Genomic DNA, 18,824 nt, shown 5'->3' with positions numbered 1-18,824 from the left:
CACTGAGCAAGGCTAGGGACTGAACCTCCATCCTCATGGATACTAGTTGGGTTCATAACCCACTAATCACAATGGCAACTCCCAATCTACACGTATTTTGATTTAGGCAGTTGTAGCCATTCTTTTATTTTTATTACATTAAAATTTCCCAGCCATGATCTCTGAGCTATGTCAAAGATTCAGGTGCATGTATAAATAAAACTGCTCTCCAAACATTTTCACTTGGATTATCCAGTGGACATCTAAAACTTATGCCAAAAACTGAATTCATCATATTTCTCTCAGAATATCAATTCATCATATTATTTATTCCTCTTCTACACTGTCCCCAAATTCATTTATGATCTGTTCACCAGTTACTGAAGCCAGAAAACAGAGTTTTCTTATAACATCATCCATCCATCCACATGCATTGATCGCCAGTTTCAATGGTTTTACCCATTGATCCTCAAAAGTTGCCCATTTCTCCTGTTATCACTACTGCTGCTTGAAGGCAAGGCTTCATCATTTCTGACCTGCACAATTGCTCCAGCCTGAAAACTGGCTTCCCCAACTCTGAGCATTCTTTCCTGTTGGGGTCCCGTCTTTCAAATGTAAACCAGACCTTAATCCTCACCTTTTCAAACGCCCCAGATCACTTCTATCTCCTGTAACATAGAACTTGGACAACACGCAAATGCCTCTGTCATCTTCTTCAGCCTCAGTTCAGGCCACCATGCAGAGAGTAATTTATGGAAAAGGGAGACAGACTGCATATTTTCCTTACATACTCAGAGGTGTTACTTTTCTTGGTGCCCTTATCCATGCTAGTCCCTTAGCCTGAAAAACAATTCCCACTATGTTGCTACTTATGTATTTTGCAGAACCTAGTACTTCTTACAAAACTGATTAACTTCCTAGATCATATATGAAAATCCATAATTTACTAAAATGTTTTAAGTCTGGTAGACTTATTACATTTCCTCTTTGCATGCTCCAAATTAAGAATTAGGAATAACAAAATAAAAATTTATATTTATGTATTATGTTCACATGTAATACATAAAATATATATACCTAACACATACTGTATTAGAAACAAACTAGATTAAAAATATATATAATATAGTTATTCATGCACCATAACAATATCGATATTCTTGTGTACACTTCTGGTATTAATGTACCCACAAATAAAAACAAAAATAAATATTTTTGTTAATTATTTAGGGAGACTTTATCATAAGATTGTTAAAATGGGAATCTCAGACATCATGCAAGTGTAAGGGGAACATGCAGATTTCAATGATTTTTGTTAACTATTTTTAAAATAATATTTAAATGTGCAGATAAATCTACTCTACCTTTGGGATTCTTCATAGCTTTCGGTTTTATTTAAAAGTTATACCCCCAATTTCTCCTTAAATTATTTTCATCCTGTATATAAAGAATCATTATTTAAAAATCCATTTATTGAAATAACATATTAGACAACTTTGATTTCCAAAAATATATAATCTTTACTGTACAAATATTTGGGTTTTCTATTTCCTTTCTGAGACTGGTGTCAATGCTAGATGTGAAAGTGTGTTGAATGGATCTCAGTGCTGATGAAGTGTGACTGATGCCTCCAATGGCAGCTGTGGAATCTCACACTCAGTGGGCCCTGAACTCGGCCCCTACATGAAAAAGGCTTTTTTTAGGGCCGCACCTGTGGCATATGGAAGTTCCCAGGGTAGGGGCTGCATTGGAGCTGCATCTGCCAGCCTATGCCACACCCACAGCAATGCAGGATCCAAGCCACATCTGTGACCTGCACCACAGGTCACGGCCATGCTGGCTCCTTAACCCACTGAGCAACGTTAGGGATCAAACCCACATCCTCATGGATACTAGTCTGGTTCTTAACCCATTGAGCCACAATGGGAACTCTGGGAAAGGCTTTGAGGTCATCTTTACAATGTTATTTTCTTTCCATTTTCAAGGGTAAATTTAACATAACAGAAGTTGGGGAGTGCAAACAGGGTTTTTTTAAAGAGGTTTTGAAATAATTTCAAGTTATGTTTAGTGGATACTGTGGAACTCCAAGGCCTCTTCAAGGAGTTAAACTCAGTCTCAGGATGTCAGCGTTGACAGGATAAAAATCACCAGACCCTCATCACCCTTCCATCCCATTACAGTTGTTACAGAGTTCTGTAGCTCTTCCTGAGCAACCTGGCCTACTCCTTCCTGCTGCTACTAGGAAAGGTATTTCGCCCACTTCTCATCCTGCCTCTATGGGGCATTATATGCCCCCAACCAACCCCAAGTGTATCATAAGACCTCTCATCTCTCCTTTGTTCCTTGGCTATCAAAACAGACGTGACCACGTGCTCAGGTCGGCTCTCCCTGATTACCAGGAAGTCAGCCCACTGCACTAGCATCATTCCTTATCTCAACAAACTTATCTTTCTTTCACCCCACTCTGAGTCTGCAAATTCTTTTTCCAACCTGCACATGGACCATGACAGTTTATGTACTCTAATCTCCTCATAATCCTCTCTCAAGACAGTGTATGTATGACAACAGCTCATCTGAAATTCAATGTAGGATCTCCTCCAGGGAGAGGTTTAAAGTAAAAAATTTTATAAGAATATCACTGACAATTCCTAATTCCTGCTGCTCTGTACTTTATAAGTGACATGTAATGTAAAAGGAAACACTAAAAAGAATGATAACAATAATATTTCATCTTATTTAATTTCTTATGTTGAAGAAGTTAAAAGGTCTTGCATCCATTGCCAAAATACACTGTTATCAATGAATTGAGCTAAGAAATAGGAATACTATACTTTTCCTCATTTAAATATTTTGAAACATTTCAAATAGGGCAAAATGAACCCAGGGTATGAATTCCTTTAAAACTATTTTGCTTTCATGATATGCTTTCCTCCTCATAGTTTATTTGTTTGGCCTACTTATCAACATTAAGTTTTCACTTTAAAGATAAAACTGTTTATTCAGATGAAATAGTTAGGTTTACACCCAAACTGTATTACTGGTGATGTATTCCTGTGAAACTGTAAATAGTGGGAAAGAAAAACAATTTATGGAGCAACCTCTGTGAATTAACATCACATTATAAATATATAAGGAAACTTGGTCGACTGACATGAAATTTAATTAACCTGAGCACAATACTTCATCACATAAAAAAGAAATCATTTGTGTAACTGGAATGCCTCAATGGTGTAGAGATGGCTAGACATCACATTTGCACTTGAGTATATGATCAAAATAATTCAAGTTCAACATAAAATTTGAATCATCTTAAATTAGCCTATAGAATACAATGCTTTATGTCATCTGCAAAATCAAATTATAACTGGAAAATATTTGGGTACGGCTATGTTCTTTTGTTTTTATTTTGTCTTTCAAAATGCAAATACCACAAGTGAGATTTCTGGTTCCTTTTTAACACACAACCTTAACAAATGAATTATGAACACCATTTCAACTACAGAAATTGAAGACAAATCAAAGTGTAATGATATACTCTTATTATTAATTTGTAAGTAAACCCCTGGATTATGATAAATCTGTAGATTTCTCTCATTATAATGGCAGTTATATAATAAAATGGTAGAAAACTTCAATTAAACAAACCCCAGTGAATTTTTAATATTTATGCTTGCCTTTCTTTCCCATGACTAAATTACAAATATTTAAAATATTTTAAAGATATTTAATATTTTAATATAAATGGAAAAAATTGCTGAAATAAATTGCAAAAAAAAAGCACCAAAGTACTGCTTAAGGATAACCACTTATAATTTCACAGAACAGAAAAAGTAAAAAAAAAAAAAAAAAAAAAAAGTGTTTTTGCTTGGAGTCTTTTTTAAAATTTTACTGCAGCATATATTGGAGATTACTTAATATTATTATTGACAACATAAAATAAAATAGGGTGACATCTTAGAATTTGTGTAAAATGCCTTAGAGTTCACATGACTATGCCATGAATTATGTAATATTTCCTATAATAACAGCTGCTAATCTCTTCTAAAAACCTGTCTTTAGGGTAACCTGTTAAAAGCTTCTTGACAGAGAGTAAGAAGCCACTACCTGTTCCAGTTTATCCTCTGTAAGCACTCAGCTAAGTTTCTTTCTTAAAAATATGCTTTAAATGTGACTGTAAGAGATTGCCTCAGAAGTCATCAAATTAGAAGCAGACAAAATTGGTTCATTAGATGTATTCTCATTTTCAAATATGTATAAGGCAACAGTTAGTCACAGAAATAAAATTATAGAAATAAGATGACATAAACCACTTGTAATTAATCAGACATTATTGTGAATGCTTGTGTATGTGTGTCCAGGGTTGAGCTTAGTTGAAATAACTTTGGTCTCTTTATCATAAGTTTTCCTAATTGATAGATGTGTTAAAACAGGCAATTCATTCTTAATACATTTAATAACATTTACCTTAGTAAAAACTGAGGTGCAAATTCCTGCCTAATTCATCAATTAACTGAAACTAATAATCCTTGCCCACCTAGTACTGAGATTGTAAAAATAAACTGATTTAAGAGTTGTGAAAGAGTTCTATAAGCAGTAAACCATCATGAAAAAATGATACTAGTTATTATTTAAACTTGTCTGTGTGACCATACAGGCCCTGTTTAAACAGGAATATTGGTTGTCTTCAATGACTGATTTCAACAAGCAAATCAATCAAATATATTGAAAGTTTACTAAGTTCGAAACTCAGTATGAAGTGTTTTGGGCAATATAAAGATGAATAATGGGCAAGTTCAGTATTTAAGGGGTGTTTAATTAAGTTGAATACATTTTGGCTGCAATGAGCAATTTGGGAGTCACTTATTTCTCAAGATTTCATTCCAAAATAATCAATGCTCCTTGTTGAGAGATAGAGCAACCAAGATTTTCTTAGGACCAGAAGTTGCAAATCTGTAATTGGAATATCAAAGGGGAAGAAACAGCGAAAGGGTAAAATCAACACAGTAAAACCAGAGACTTTGCATCACAAAGGCCTACTCTCCAGGGTGAGGACTTCACCAGCAAACAACTGAGAAATCTTATCTCAGCTAAAGGACGTGCATTCTCCCTTCCAGTCATCCTTTATCAAGCAAGAGGGAAAATGTGAAGACATAAAACTACATGGTCAAAAGGGAATGGGACCTCATAGGAATAAACTGCAATGGCTACACAGCAAGGGAAAGCATAAGAGGGCAAAATCTATTTCAGTGGTAAAGAAAAAGAAATACTTGTAAAGGCCAGTCCTCAGATCCAGGCCCGCTAGAAGACTGAGACTTAATGAGAATATCACAGAATGTTCCCTGTCTCATATCCTACTTCCACATCCAACAAGGCTCTAGATTAATAACAACGAATTACAGCTGAAAGGGCTATGAGACTCATGCTCTGTTTGAGGAGTGGTAGACAGGAAAGCCTCAAAGCCTTGAGGACAGACAAAATCAAGGATGCTAGAGAAACACAAAGCTTCTGATACTGAGTTACAGTAAACATTGAATACAGCCCAACTGCTAGACGTATTAACAAAAATGCTCATGCAAAATGCCTATTTCCTTCAATATCTATTATCCAAAACAACACGTCTGGCTTTCAACACAAAAAAGTCAAGGCATGCCAAAAGACATACATTCATACATACATACCAACCTGGGAAAAGCAAAGCAATCATCAAAATGAAACTCTGAAAAGATTCATATTTTAGAAGTATCAAATACGGAGTTTAAAATAATGATGGTTAATATTAAATCTTCTAATGAAAAAAGTAGACAACAGGCAAGAACAAATGGGTTAACTATGCAGAGAAATGGAAACTCTAAGAAAGAATGCACAAAGTAAAATGCTAAAAATAAAAAAGGCACAGTAACATAAATGATAAATGCCTTTATTGGAATCATCAGTAGACTCAGCATTGCTTAGGAAAGAACCAGTAAACTTGAAAATAAGTCTAATAAAACCTGCCAAATGGCAATAAATTTACTGCATAAGTGTAACTGGAATATCCGACAGGAAGGAAGGGAGAATGGAGTGCAAGAAACACTTGAAGTTATTATGGCTAAGAACTTTCCAAAAATAATGACACAGAAAATCCCTAATCCAGGAAACTCACGAGAACAGCAAGCAGCATAAATTAAAAAAAAAAAATTTTTTTTAAAAACCCTACACTTAGGTATATTATCATACTCAAACTGAATAAATTTAAGAGTTTCTGTTAAATGGAGAGAGAAAAAAAATTATCTAAAAAGGAACAAGAATAATAATTACAGTGAATTTCTCATTAGAAACCAAGTAGTGAATAGAGTAAAATTTTTTAAGCATTGAAAGAAAAATTCCATCAGTCTGGAATTCTATATCCAGTGAAAGTATCTTGAAAAGTGAGAGAGAATAAAGACTTTTTCAAACAAACAAAAACTGAGGGGATTAATTGCTAGGAATCATACTATGCCAAACAGATAAAGATAGTTCTTCAAGTAGAATAAGATATTATAGATCAGAAACTTGAATCTGCATAAAGAAGGACACAGGAAAAGGAATAAATGAAGGTAAAATAACAGTCTGTATTTTTCTTATTTTAATTGATTTAAAAGATAACACCTTAAGTAAAACAAAGATAGTGGCAATGTATCAAGTGAATACAGGAGATTCATTTATGATTAATGAAATGAATAACAGAAATATCAGAAGGTAGGAATGGGGTATACTATTATGAGGAGCATGTACTATAAGGGAAGCAGTATAATGTTATTTCTAAGTGAACTTAGATTATTTTAAAATACAATTATTTAAATGTTGTAAACTCTAGGGACAACACTAAATATGCTTTAACAGAAGTATAAATTATATACTAAGTGAAAAGATAGAATGAAATTATATTAAATGGTCAATTAAAACCAGAAAGGCAGAGAAGGAAGGGGAAAAGGAAAAGAGAAAAGAGAACATAAAGAAACACTGAGTAAATACAATGAATTAAAAACAGTTAACAGGAGTTCCCGTCGTGGCGGCGCAGTGGTTAACGAATCCGACTAGGAACCATGAGGTTGCGGGTTCGGTCCCTGCCCCTTGCTCAGTGGGTTAAAGATCTGGCGTTGGCGTGAGCTGTGGTGTAGGTTGCAGACGCGGCTCGGATCCCGCGTTGCTGTGGCTCTGGTGTAGGCCGGTGGCTACAGCTCCGATTCAACCCCTAGCCTGGGAACCTCCATATGCCGCGGGAGCGGCCCAAGAAATAGCAACAACAACAACAACAACAACAACAAAAAACAAACAAACAAACAAACAAAAAAAACAGTTAACAAAGATAACTGATGCAACTGTACCCATAATCACTATCAATGTAAACGGTCTAAATATTGGACTACAAGACTGAGATTGCAGAAAGGATGCACGCCAAGAAGAGATTAAGAGGTACAGCCTTCCAGTTACAAACTAAATGTCATGGGTGTGAAATGTACAGTGTGAGAAAAAACAAAAAACAAAACAAAAAAACCAAGACCAGTGTTAAAGGTAATCTCACAGTATTTGCTCTTCCCTCTTACCCACTTCAGCAACTTGAAGGACAGATACGTTAACTGTTCTGGGTTCTCATCCTAAATGATTCACACATTTCAAAGTCCTTCCTCTAAACTAATGACCAGTTGTGAACACTGTGTTGTCATTTGGCCTGGGCAACTAACTCACTGAGCGTATGCTTTCTGCAAATATGATATATATTCTCTATACCGTTGAAGTGATATAATAAAATTGCTGGATTTCGACAGCCCCCAGACTGCTTTCTATCAATATTTTTTGTGAGTGGCCATTCTATATCACAAACCAACCAAAGTATACTATAATCTATAGGACATATATTGTATGTAATTTTCCTTCTAGTGCATAGAATACCAGGGAACATTTAATCAAATAACTTATTGAAATCTAAGCAGATTGTACTACTGTTGTTGCCCACTTCTTGACATATTATTCTAGTAATTATGAAATGCTGTGAAAGGGACATAAATTGGTTTTAGTTAAAAAGTTCTGGGGAGTTCCAATCATGGCTCAGTGGTTAATGAATCCGACAAGGAACCATGAGGTTGTGGGTTTGGTCCCTGGCCTCGTTCAGTGGTTTGAGGATTCGGCGTTGCCGTGAGCTGTGGTGCAGGTCACAGACGTGACTCGGATCTGGTGTTACTGTGGCTGTGGTGTAGGTCCCATACGCAGCTTGGATCTGGTGTTGCTATGGCTGTGGTGTAGGTTGGCAGCTGTAGCTCCAACTAGACCCCTAGCCTGGGAACCTCCATAGGCCAAGGGTGCAGCCCTAAAAAGGCAAAATAATAAGTAAAAAAAAAAAAGGTTCTGGCCCAAAAAGATTGCTTTTTGTTTCTAAGCCCTCAAATACAATTACTTTAATCCATTCTCTGAATTTTTAAAATTAAATTATTAGCAAATATACTCCATTATGATGTATGTGCTTTTATTTTCTTTCATGAATATTACATTTTCCATGATCCCTCAAGAAGAAATAAAGCTCAATAATCACATCTATACATCTCTGCAGGACCTGGGATAGTATTTACCAACCACAAAATAGATTTGTTCAGATAATGAAATTAAAACCCTTCCAATCGAATAATTACCTTTGCTTCACAAATTCAATCTTACTTATTCAACCAATATTTATTGAGTGCACATTAAGTGTCAGATACTGAGCTAAAAGAATAAGCAAATGATGACTGAAGGCTTATCTCATTCTCTGCTCTATATTAACACCTGCAGCCCTACTCTTGTTCACTTTCTACAAATAGCTTTTAAATTTCCCCAGTTAACATGAAAACTCAATAGGAGAGAGAGAAATCAGCTAGATAGATATCCCTTGTTTATTTTTTAATTTAATTTTATGTTTTAGCCATACCTGCAGCACACAGAAGCCACCAGGCCAGGGATTGAACCTGTATCACACCAGAATCTGAGCTAGAACAGTGACAAAGCTGGATTCTTAACCCACTAGGCCATCAGGGAACTCACAAGATATCCATTCCTTATATGTGAAAGATATATTTGAAAACCAATAACAAAAGTTTACTGATTTGAGAATAGTCAATTTTGCTATAAAAGATGAGCAAACGAATGGGATAGATAAAATTCGTAAGAAGCACTAAGCCTAAACAACAAAGAAATCACAAGTTCTTGAGATAAATGTGAGAGTCACCAGGACTGTTAAGCATGTGCAATGAGTTAGCCTGTTACTTGATATAATTCATAATCAGCAGTAAATATTAATGGTAAGATAATAATGAATTACACATGATAAAGTTAGTTAGAATCAACAGAAAATAAGATCTAGTAAGTAAGAACATGACTTAAAGATTGAAAAGAAGGACAGAGATGAAGTCATGGTCATGCCACCTTTGGGCTGACACAGCTCGGTCATCTTTAGGTCCAACACTCTTGAGAAACATCACATATTTATTCTGGCTTTACACGTACTTCCCCAAGACACACAAAGAAAACCTACAGCTTTTCGTTAGCTTATTATTAGAAAGGTGCCTCTTTGGCCAGGCATGTCCCCATCTCTTGCCTATAGAGCAAGATGTTTCATGAGCCGAAGACACATTCCACCTACCTGGGCCAATATCAACTCTAGTCCTCCTGATATGACTAGTGTGGGAAAACGCTGATGTACTCATCAAACTCAGAATGATGTAACTCAGATTCGGTAGTGTGGTCTCTCAAACTGCTTCTGCCCCTTCCTAAATCTTCTCTCTTTTAAGTCACTTTTGACTTGATTTGAAATGGATTTAAAATGCCATGTGATTTGAGCGTATTCATTTAGTGTGTTTCTGTTCAAATTTCTGGGGTAGTTTTGCTGGTAGAGTATTTGGAGAGTATGGCCACACCAAAGTGATTTCCTACACACAGGAAAACTTACATTGTAACATGTTTCCTGTCATTGGTAATTTACTCAAATGCCTAAGGTCTAGAAAAGAGGGGGATGGTTGTTCAAAATATCTAGAAAAGAGGGTGACTGCCGTATAGTGTAGGTCCATCTTTCACTCTATGATACAGTATTCTACTTATCCAAATAGAGAGGTTGTTACAGAATGACTGCAGCAGAGTATATCAAGGAAAGTGATTTTAAAAGTATGATTATTATATTACTATACCTAATTGATACTCATTTTTATTTTTTACAAAATTTAGAGACAAGTAGAATTTTCAAAGATTCAGCAAAAATTTAAATATTCAAAGTATGAACTATAATCCTAAGTGTACATCTAACTACATCTGACGCATTTCTGCTTTACCTATTCGCTTTCTCTAAAATTGTAAATAATAAATTTGCTTCATAGTAGGTATTAACATAGATAAATTATCTTTCTTAATTACTACACTAACAACTCTATCATACATTATAAACATCCTGAGTCATTTGAATTTTGATGATCTAATAAAAATACTTAGTTACATTTTTCATCATAACTATTAAAATTTAAGACAGTGAACACATAAGCCCAAGAATCTAATATATATTACACTGAACATTCACTTGGAGATTATATTGAAATAGCCCTATTTGATGAGATCAGCCACTCTTGCAATATTTCCTTACTTAATGAAAACATCCAGAGTTGGAAAAATTTTCATAACATATTTGAAACACCGAGAAGAGAAAAATAATGAAGCAAGTTTCTCCAAAGCATGAATAACAAAAGTTATTCATATCAATGTTAAAAGATTACCTAATTTTTATGAAATAATTTATATACCAGTAGATAAAGAGAAATATTGAGCAATGAAAATCCTACTAATATAACAGAACTTTATCATTTATTAGAAAGAAAAAAACAGAAATTTAAAGACTGAAAGTATGGGGCTCATGCTCCTTTCAAAGGGGGAATTAATAGTTAATATATTTTCATAATTTAAAATATCAATTGGGAAAATTTTATATTCTCAATCATTTTAACTATAAAAATTAGCAGCCAGTAGTCACTTAGGTCAGAAATGAAATGCTCCTAATAGTAGAAGGCAAAAGTAGTTTGTAAACAACAAAGTGTTTAATTTTTAGACATAATAACTTGGCTTATATTTTCTTGGTTGTTAAATTTTCAAATATCTGAAAATGCGGTTATTTATTGTGCTAAATAATTTATTTTGTAAATAAACATGCTTTCTGAGAGATAGTTTCTCAATATATTTAATACAATAAAATTTTTAAATGTATATTCTACAAAAGGAATATTAAAATTTTACCATTTTACATATATGGCGACTTTTTAAAAATGATGGCTCTAAAACAAATTCCTAGGTAAAGGATGGTAAATGGGTTTCTATCTTGATCTCTAGAAAAATATGAATGCTGGTAGTAAAGTTAACAAAGGTTTCTTTCCTCCATAATGCTACTCAAACTCTGTTTTTATGTAATGCATTGATCCCTCCGTTCCCATAGGAAAGTACTTCTTTATAGATTCATGTCACCAGGAGAATGACTCTGGGCCCCTCTGCTGCTTGTATGATGTACTGGTATTAAGTTACAGTTACCTTTGCGCTCAGCCTAGAAACCCTGCAATCGATGCCAGTGATAGAATGGAGGGATTCAGAGTGCCCCGGTGGTAGGGATACTATTCTATAAAATATGAAAATGTTGCTTTTATATTTCTGCTTCTGTACTAGAATAGGACAAGAGATGAGAGTAATTACGGTCCACAGTAGGGACTCTTTGTGCCACGTCTCTGAAAATAACAGACATCATTACTCCATTAGCATGAATACAATTACATCCTCCTCTTCTGCCACAATTCATTCTTTGATAGGATATTGGAGAGAATAAATGAATAGCGGCAATCAAGGCCCTCACAAGTTAAATAAGTTGAAGAACTACAGAATAAAGCAACCTGGATACAATGTCTCATGATAATTTCAAAATTGAAATTTCATGATAAAGCAAAAACATGTCATAAATGATTTTACTATGTTGCAAAAACATTTGCCTAACCTAGCATTAGCCACATTACTTCTACATATTATATCTCAGTGATCTTTTAAGAAACACCCTCATCCAATCAAAATCTATACACAAAATCTCTCTTGAATTCCATTTTTTGGAGGACATTTCTAAGTACGTTTGGATGCATGAATTTGATGTGGGGGCACAGTGTCTTTGTTTAGCAACTGTTGATTCCATTTACTCAAAGTTGTGTTGTATAAAAAAATGGCGTGTGTATGAAATGAAGATTTAAGTGCCACATGAAAGGCGTATGCTCCTCTAAGGACATCACTGAGGCCTCCTACTTGGGCTTTTATCCTTAATTGCACATACAGTTCTCAGTTTCTTCAGGAGGAATATGGACCTAGGGGAACTCTCTGGGCTAGACTGGAGACTGTATTTGTCATCAACACCCATCTTCATTGTTAAGGAATTCCACTTGCTCATTCCAGATCCATATTTGCAAAGCATCTCATAATAATTCTGATAAAGCCTCACGACTTTATCTGAGAGTATTGTAGAGAACCAGCAGGTGGCTCCATCAACAACCCGAATCCAAAGGGTCCATTTTTTTTTTTTTTTTTTTTTTTTTTATGGGCAAAAATAAGCTTGTTCTGACACCATGCTCATCTAGTTCATCGGGGATTGAAGTTCTGATTTCCTGGCTTCCTTAGTATTTAAGCTCCCATAAGTCTCCCACTTGGAAGAATGCAACAAAAATAACAAACATTTTGCTGAATGCCACATTTTCAACTGTGAGGAAAAAAAAAAAATCACTTTTGCTTTAGGTGCTATTTAAAGGGAAGATATAGCAAATTTTCTCCATGCCTGCCCCCCCTCGATAAGTACTATGTAAAGATGTTTCATTTCAAATGCTCTATCCTGCTTGCTCCCACTCTTTTAAACATGAGTCTCACTTTCTGTGTGTATGTGAGTGTCTATATAAACGTATGTTTGTATGTATTATATATACATTAAAAGTATTGCCCTTTTCCTCACATGACCTACTTATGAAGGTCTATAAGCATGAAAAGTAGTTGTGGGATATGTAAGCAAAAATGGCTTTACATATTTCATATGTGATATCAGATAAAGCTCTATAAATACCTGGGGAAATATCTCTGGCGGAAAAAAAGCACAAAATTTACATTCCTTCAAAGATCATGTGAGTGAAAGTCATAAAAAAGGATTTTCCCACTAATGTTATAAATACGGAAGCAAAAATAACGCAGAGTTGTGGGTGTCGGTGTCAACTGTAGGCTGTGGGGAGAACCGTTAGTGGGAATAGGTTTCCAGAAGAGGTTACACACGTCAGGACTGAAGGGTTTTACAAATGAATGAATAAGGCTCCACTTTTAAAAATGACACAGGATTAAAGACTGGAGAAGGGAGACGATGGTAGAATATTCTGGACAAGGAAATTAATGGCGAGGTCAGAGTTCTAGAGCAGAAAGGGGATTTACGTAGTTAAGAAGGAAAAGAGAACCTTCTGAGGGGAAAGTTTATTGTTGTAGATAAAAATCATTGACTTGACCATGCACCCCTTTTTACAGTTAACAGCTAGCTTAATAAGCAGTACCAAAGATCTTTGCTGGCTTGGCCTATTGTATCAAATATGAAAGTACCAAATATGTTTGTTGGCTTGGCCTATTAGTACCAAATATTGTGTTCTGTGTAGCCAAATGTAATATAAATGATAAAAGACTGCAGTAAGACTCATGTAAAGGTTTTACACCTCAACTGTTACACCCTGCTTGCCCACACTCTTTCAAATCTGGGTCTCTAATAAATATTAAAAAATTACTCCTGTGCTCAAAGGAAGTGTGATTTTCTGTCCACCACCAGTGTCATTACGCCTTCACTTACTAAGAAAATTTAAAAGACAAATACCCAATTTTAGATTGAAAAGGATTAAACTGACTTTCAAACTGCATTTTGCCTATTTCTCTCTTTCTAGGCAATGCTAGGTATAAACCATTTAAGGGAATCACTGTTTTTGCTTTTTGTTTTTTGGCAATCTCAAGCATAGATCTGCTTTTCTGTGTTCATGTAACAGTCTCCTGTATTTTATGTCCAGCACTGGTTTTACATTAGGTCTGGCAATATAAAAGCTATGATTTAAAAATTATCTCCTTATTTAAAGAAAAATATGGGGGAAAACATTTTGGTCACTTTTAGCAATTTATTGCAATTCTTTTTAAAGGGGGAAAGACTAACTTGGGGATTTGCAGTAAAACCTGAAGTAAAGAAAAAAATTTCTCTATTTTACCAGAATTTCAGTGAGTAAAAACCCATGGCTTTGTGTTGTAAAGTTAGATTTGTGTGAAATGAAACAAAATGGAGTATTTACCAATAATTTATGAGCACATTCTTCAGTTTAACTATTATATAACCTAAAAGATGAATTGTGCTATGAGTCAATCTATATTTGGAAATTTTAACAGAAGAGAATGTTTTTTTCCAAATCCACACATCCTTTGTTTAAAAATCCGTGCACTCCTGAATGTAAGGTATTAAAATGCTACACCTTTTAGTCTTTGTTTATTTTAACATTCAATTAATGAGTACCCACACATACACTGTTGTCATTCTAAGTTATTTTTACTCGATAAGCACTCCTCATTCAAAGCAATTTCAAAACCCACAAATAATCATTGCCTATTTTGCCCAACATCCTATGACCATATTGAATCTTCCAAGAATTGTCAATAGGAATAAATACCAATTTTGTATAGAAATCGGCTGGAAAAATTTTAAATGTCAAAACATTTTATACGTTTTCCTTTAAATGATGTTTAAATTGTGTGGGTGCTACAGGACAGGCAAAGAAGCACGCCAACCCGCCCTAGCCAGTAGTAAATTGGCAGAGAGAATAGGCATAAATGCAAGAAAACATTGGACTAAAACTTTCCTACCCAGTTTTAAAATACAAAGCAAACATTGTGTATGTGATGGCAGCACCCTTACCGAAAAGACATCATCCATTTATCCATGGCTTACATGTAATAATGTCAACCCAAAAGCATTCCTATATTTAACTGGCTTCCAAAAAGTAGAGTGAATTTTATTAGTTTAAGAGCTCTTCCTGGTATTTATGTTTATTTCAATGTATCAAACTGTATTATTAATATATATCTCCAGTTAACTTCCAAGGGCTTTTGAGTACAGCTTGCACTGCTTCCTCTCCATTATCAACTCCTCTCACGTGTTGAGGTTAAACCCTTGCTGTAGTCATACACGTCTCTTCACTACTACATCGTTTTTGTCTCCATTCCTGTACAAAGTCTACGAGTATCTCATACTGTGAGTTAAGTATCCACTTGCTACCTGGCTGTCAGCTCCAGCGTCTCCCCAAGGTGAATACGTGTAATTTATGCTTCTAGATCTTTGCCTTTTCCTCCCCTCACTTCTGCTCTGGCTCCTCCTCTGCTGTCCATGAAGCAGGGTAAGGAGGCCTGAAGAGGTGCAGGCACTGACTTTTCTCTTCTTCGCACATCTAGAATGGGATTCTGGGCACATGCTTTGATATCTTCCAAACTCAGTTGTCTCATCTATAAGATAAATACGTTGAAGGAGACGACCTCAAAGTCTCTGGCCTGTGCCCTAAATTCTACAAGGCCAAGCAGTTCTGAGCTTCTCAAAAGCAGGTCCATTATGTGCTGCTTTTTGTTTATTTAGTTTTTGGTGTTCCCACCATGTCTGGTACACATAATAAACACAGTCTTAATTAAGTAAATGCTTGTGGAATAACCTGACTGCATTGAGAATTTTCCTGGGAATGACTCCATCTAGCAACACGAGTGCTTAGTGCAGTTGTGTGCTGAATTTCCTAGTGTCACAGAAACACCATGGCCGCTCTGGACTCTGAAGCACCCAAAGATCAGAGGCCCAAGGCACTTACGCAGCTGGACAGAGCCGTATAAGTTAGAAAGTTCGTCCAGAGATACAAGTCTACCATGAGAAGTGTCTGCTGCAAGATGCTGATGTACACATCCGCCTCCTGCTATTTCCAAGACAAAACCCCAAACCTCTAGTATCGTCAAGAAGAGATGAAAAACTGTGAATCAAATGTGAACAAAAAAGGTTTCAGCCTATCTTTCAACCCCAGCTATTATGAATAGTGTAGCAATGAACACAGGCGTGCATGTATCTTTTTCAATGAAAGCTTTGTCTGGACATTTGCCCAGTGACAATTTTTTAACTATCAGACTAGTTAAAATTTGACTCGTGCATGCACTTATAAAGACTGAAATGTTTCATGATCTTTCTACACTACACACTGAATGAATTCTACTAGGCACTTCAACAGCGTGAGAAAAATATACTTTATTCTTCTCCAATTAATTCGAGTTACTTCTAGAAGACTTCAGTATACTGCTTTTTTTTTTTTGAGTCTTGGCTACCTCAGCCTTTTTACATCGAGAGTATTTGTTGTTTATTTTATTTTCATTTTTTCTTTTTTGGTTGCCCCACGGCACATGGAGTTCCAAGGCCAGAGATCAGCTCCCAGCCACAGTTGCAACATACACTGCAGCTGCAACCTACGCCAGCTGTGGCAGTGACAGATCCCTAATCCACTGTGCCTCACTGGGGATTGAATCCATGTCCCAGCGCTCCAGGGATGCTACCAATCTTGTTACAGCGAAGTAGGAACTCCCTTTGTATATTTTAATACTAACATTCATTCCAAGAATAATACAGCAAACATTTAATTTGATATTGTCTATTGACTCAAAGAGAGATGTTCCGATTTTGAGAAAAGCAACAACGGTGAAACCAAACTGCTTATAACCATGGACTCCTAGGCTGAAGAATCACCCTGCACAAGTAAACACCATAACCCCCTATCGATCGCAGTGTCTGTTCTGCCAAAGCCGAGCAGAGGGTCAGGCTGACTCGGCTTGAATTCTTCTCCTGAACCCAGTCTCTCCAGACCCAGGAAAGGCCTTCTTGGAGTAGCCTCAGGGCTACAGAGCACTGCCTCACACAAAGTTGAATTCTGTCTTCCTGTAACTTCTGCTTCTGTCCCGCTTCTGAACCTTAGAGGTGCTCGGGGTGGATTTCATCTTCCCCACACATGACAGCTCTCCGCTCATGCAGAGACAGTTGTATGGAGCAGTTTCTGTTCATCAGTTCCCTCTTCCCAGGGCATGGAGTCAGTGCTAATGCAAATCAATCATATACTTTCCCAGCTAGAAAGGAAAACAACAAATAAATACAGAAGAAGACGGGAAAAAAATATTTTAAAAAATGAATTCCTTTCCAGATCTAAGTTTTATTCTTGTCAATTACTTTTCCTCTTTAAGCCATGGCAAAGGGTGCGGTGGCAAATGTCAACAGGACTCCAGGAAACATTACTTCATGTCCAAACGGAAACGCCAAGGAAGGCTCACAAAATCAAATGCAGGCTGTAATTTTCATGCCTTCCACTCCATCATCCTCCAGTTTATTTAATTTTTCCCCCCATCTTGAATCCAAAAGAGCCCCGGGGCTTTGGCCAAATGCTGTGTGGATAAGAAGTTCTTTGTGGCCTGAGTGGGTCGCATCATTTCTAAGCCATCTTCCATTCAGCATGCCTCGTGCGCGCAGGACGGCTGAAGATAGATGAGGATGTCAGGCTGCAGTAAGTCAGACATTAATCCACGCTCCCACTGCAGTGACAGCTAACTTTCCTTGACGGGAGACGGGAAGGAACGGTGATGTAACTGGGCATGATACCCGGCGTCTTCCATTCTTTCCCTTGCCTGCTAACTCCTCTTGAAATGATGAGAGGACGCTTCCGGAAAATCCATCCAGTGTGAAACAGGCTCTCTTCCCCAGGCACCTACTGGTATTTCATTCAGTGACATTTCCTTAGGCTTCAGATATGTTTTAATTCTACTAAACATTCAGACAATTTTTCATCTACCTAGATGGGGATTTCCCCCCGACCCTAAATCCAATGTGTTTCAATCTGTAAGTTACATGTAAACCTTCGAGGCAAATAGACTTATTTTGTTTTATCGCTTATTATATAATCTACTGCTCTGCCCTATCTTTAATTGTATTTATATGAATACTAATGTGAAGTTAAATGCCACGGGTTTAGTTGAATCAGATACTACAGATCATTTTACAGCAGCAACATTGCTTTAGTTTAATCTCCCCCTTTGTTTAATCAAACTCTATTTTTTTCTAGTTGTTCCTATATTTAAATAACTAAATGCATTTATTTTAACAAAGGATAGTGCTTAAAGCAAGGAACAATTTATAAATTTTCAAATATGATAATACCAATTCCTATATAAAGTACAGCTGTGAATATTTCATACGCTAGTTATAATAACAGGTAAAACTGATCATTCTGTGTTATAAAACCTAAAAAAAAAAAGAAGAAAAAAGTATTGGCAAAGCAAAGTTGTTCATTTAAACCAACAATGAGTTTTGAAACTAGGCCTGTACACTGAGAATAGTTGATTGACTTTGATTTTTTGAACTTTTTTTTTTTTTTTACCCTTTTACACATTAGCTTCTTTTGCTTTTTATGACATAAATACAGCCCTAAATATATACCAATTTAAACCAAGGAACCAATCGCTGTGGCCAGAAGGGTAGAATCATGTAGGTGGCCCATTCCTGGCTTACATAACCCTGTTGGTGTCAAAGGTCTCGTCAGGTGCACGTAAACAAACAGACTGGACATGGTTACTGAAAGATGGAGGCAGAGCTGCTATCTGCAGTGGGTTGAATGGCATCGCACTTCCAAAGCTACGTCCACGTCTCAGAATCTGTGCATGATGTCATGTGGACGAAGAATCTGTACAGGTGTAGTTAAGTTAAGGACAACAGGATGACATCATGCTGGAATGAA

The sequence above is a fragment of the Sus scrofa genome, chromosome 11, assembly GCF_054392235.1.
Source record: "Sus scrofa isolate SSC_HxYL_T2T_F1_AM1 chromosome 11, Sscrofa_HxYL_maternal_Yorkshire_Landrace_v2.0, whole genome shotgun sequence".
Classification (NCBI taxonomy): domain Eukaryota; kingdom Metazoa; phylum Chordata; class Mammalia; order Artiodactyla; family Suidae; genus Sus; species Sus scrofa.
The sequence above is the reverse complement of the archived record's forward strand: the minus strand, read 5'-3'. Positions refer to the sequence as shown.